Genomic DNA, 3,399 nt, shown 5'->3' on the forward strand with positions numbered 1-3,399 from the left:
ATAATAAACTAGTCACGCATCATCAGAGAGGCACCAATGAGGATGATGAACCCCTCTGTGATGGTGTTTAGATTGGATATGGTGGTTCTGGAACTTGCGACGGCTGGAATTAATTTTCGTCGACTCCCCTAGGGTTTCTGGAATATTGGGGTATTTATAGAGCAAACAAGCGGCTCGGGAGGCCACCGAGGTGCGCACAACCCACCTGGGCGCGCCTGGGCCCCCAGGCACGCCCTGGTGGCTTGTGCTCCCCTCGGTGCCCCCCTCTGGTACTTCTTTGGCCCAACAAGTGTCTTCTGGTCCAGAAAAAATGTCCAAAATGTTTCACTGCATTTGTACTCCGTTCGGTGTTGATTTTCTGTGAAGTAAAAAAAACTAGCAAAGAACAGCAACTAGCACTAGGCACTATGTCAATAGTAGAGATGGCAATTTCATCCATGGACACGGATATCCGCGGATACCCGACCCGAATGGAAAAGGTTTGGATATAATTGTACATCCATGGACAGCGTCCAAACCCGACCCGACTAATCATGGATAGGGCATGGGTATAAGTTTATACCCGTGGATATACCCGAACCCGACCCGCAAGTGTATACCCTGTTACTTTTCTTTATTATATTATAAAAAATGAAGGAAATTTCCTTAATCCCCATTGAGTAATTACTCCACCGCTCCTTCCTGTTCTCATCTCCTTGGTAAACGACTCGTCAATCGCCATTAAGGATCTTTTTGTCTCCTCGACTCTTACTCCTGCGGACCTAGATATAGCCGACGCTGCTGTCCACACGTGGCCGCACTGTAGCAGCCAACTCCACGCGCAGGTGGCTGGCCGACTCCATCTCCATAGATCCCCCAACTCCTCCATCTCAGCTTTTCCAAGAACGCAGCATACCACCAGTTCGCACATGCGACATAGAGGTGGAGAACGATGATGCAGCGTGCGGCGGCGCGCACGACCAGGATTATGGCGGCACAAACATGCAGCAAGGCGGGCACAGACCACGACGAGGAGCAGGACCGCGTCGTCGACGCGACGACCACGCCAAACAACCAACCGTTAGGGTAAGTTTTTTTGTTCCTGCTCATGTACGTCTAGCGTTCTTGTGCGTGGATGTGTATGACATGCTCGTTCGTGACTTTTTATTAGTGATTGGAGTAGAGACCAATACTGTAGATTTGTAGTGGTCAATTTCTGTTTGTTAGTTCGTGGCAAGAGAAAAGACATGTACAGAAGAAAACAGCTCACAGTTTGTGGTTTTAGTTATTAGTATTTTGGGTTATAAAAATTGTAATTTAGGTACCGAATTTGTACAGTTCGGCAAGAGATTTTTTTCAAATAAAGCATGTGCTCAATCATGTCAGGTGCAGTAAAGATGTTATAGTCCGTGGCTTTAGTTATTAGTTACTTTGGTTGTAAAAAAATTGTAATTTAGGTACAGAATTTGTACAATTCAGACATTACATACCTAGTTTCACTTTAACTGAAATTAAGGAGTTTTTTCTTTCATCCAATTTATATTACACAATAGTTAATTTGTTACTAAGTGTTCCTTCATCACTTAAATCTTGCATCAGGGGATAGCAAGTCCAGTCTCTTTGCGGCATTTCAAAGTGCTCTTGATGATGAGGATAAACTATGGTAACATATTGAACTTGTTATTGTTGATTTTTACATGATACAATATTGGTTGTTTATTTCCATGATTTTAATTATTGTTCTTATGATCGTTCACATGAAGGATGTGTCCGAGCCTATCATAACTCGGATTGTCATGCGGCGAAGAAAGAAGATGATGCCTAGAAGAATACCTCCATTTGTAATGAGATTGTGATGTCCTTATGTCTTCTGGCTGTAAGAAACTAAGGTTGAGATATTATGTTGGCTATTCCTATGTCATTTTCTAATAAACCATGCCTGAGAAATTATGTTGCTATTTTTATATATGTCATTCTGTAAGGAACTAAGGCTGGAATTTCGTACTTATGCTTATTTGATGTTCTACTATGTCATTCTATGAGAATTTGAGAGATTACTTTATGTAGCGCACTTCTCCAATGTCATTTAGTGAGCATTTGAAAAGTTATTTGATATTGTGCAGTTGTGCAATGCCATTTTGCGAGAATCTGGGTCTTTATGTGAATGTTATGCTATGTTATGGGATTTTTCAAGGTATTATGTATACATGTTTGGATGCGACCAGATGGATATCCATGGGTTATGGATATCCATCGGGTTTGGACATGGATACAACTTTTAGCCCGTGTGTATATTCATGGATGGGCAAAGAACATCCTCGTGGATTCGGATATGGATTTGATATTGTTCAACCCGGGCCGAACCCGATCCATTGCCATCCTTAGTCAATAGGTTAGTCCCAAAAAATGATATAAAGTTGCTATAAAATGATTGTAAGACATCTAAAAATGATAATATAACAGCATGGAACAATCAAAAATTAAAGATACGTCGGAGACATATCATCTAGTAGAGGCTTACTAGGGACACGGTATTTTTTATGCATTCGCTCATGTATTTAACTTTCCGATCAATACAATTCTAGCATAAATAATAAACCTTTATCATGAAGAGGAAATATAAAATAACAACTTTATTATTGCCTCCAGGGTATATTTTCTTTAGTCTCCCACTTACACTAGAGTCAATAATCTAGATTACATTGTGATGAATCTAACACCCACGGAGTCTTGGTGCTGATCATGTTTTGCTCGCGGAAAAGGCTTGGTCAACAGGTCTGCTACATTTAGATCCGTATGTATTTTGCAAACATCTATTTCTTCATCATTGGCCTTTTCACGAATGGAGTTTAAGCGTCTCTTGATGTGTTTGGTTCTCTTGTGAAACCTGGATTCCTTTGCTAAGGCAATTGCTCCAGTGTTGTCACAAAAGATTTTCAATGGACCTGATGCACTGGGTATTACACCTAGATTGGATATGAACTCCTTCATCCAGACTCCTTCATGTGCTGCTTCCGAAGCAGCTATGTACTCCTCTTCACACGTAGATCCCGCCACGGCGCTCTGCTTGGAACTGCACCAACTGACCGCTCCATCATTCCATATAAATACGTATCCAGTTTGTGACTTAGAGTCACCCGGATCAGTGTCGAAGCTTCCATCGACGTAACCATTTATGACGAGCTCTTCATCACCTCCATAAATGAGAAACATATTCTTGGTCCTTTTTAGGTACTTCAGGATGTTCTTGACCACGGTCTAGTGATCCACTCCTAGATTACTTTGGTACCCCCCTGCCAAACTTATGGCAAGGCACACATCAGGTCTGGTACACAGCATAGCATACATGGTAGAACCTATGACTGAGGCATAGGGAATGACTTTCATTTTCTCTCTACCTTCTGCAGTAGTCGGGCTTTG

At 41.8% G+C, this 3,399-nt stretch overlaps 1 long non-coding RNA gene across 1 annotated transcript; it reads left to right on the plus strand.

Annotated features, from left to right (window-relative positions):
- Positions 1–729: 729 nt before the first annotated feature.
- Positions 730–1,977, plus strand: LOC123089341 (uncharacterized). Its single transcript, XR_006442259.1, has 3 exons — positions 730–1,065; positions 1,579–1,642; positions 1,743–1,977. It is a non-coding gene; the product is annotated as an uncharacterized lncRNA (long non-coding RNA).
- Positions 1,978–3,399: the final 1,422 nt, after the last annotated feature.

Source organism: Triticum aestivum, chromosome 1B (assembly GCF_018294505.1).
Source record: "Triticum aestivum cultivar Chinese Spring chromosome 1B, IWGSC CS RefSeq v2.1, whole genome shotgun sequence".
Classification (NCBI taxonomy): Eukaryota; Viridiplantae; Streptophyta; class Magnoliopsida; order Poales; family Poaceae; genus Triticum; species Triticum aestivum.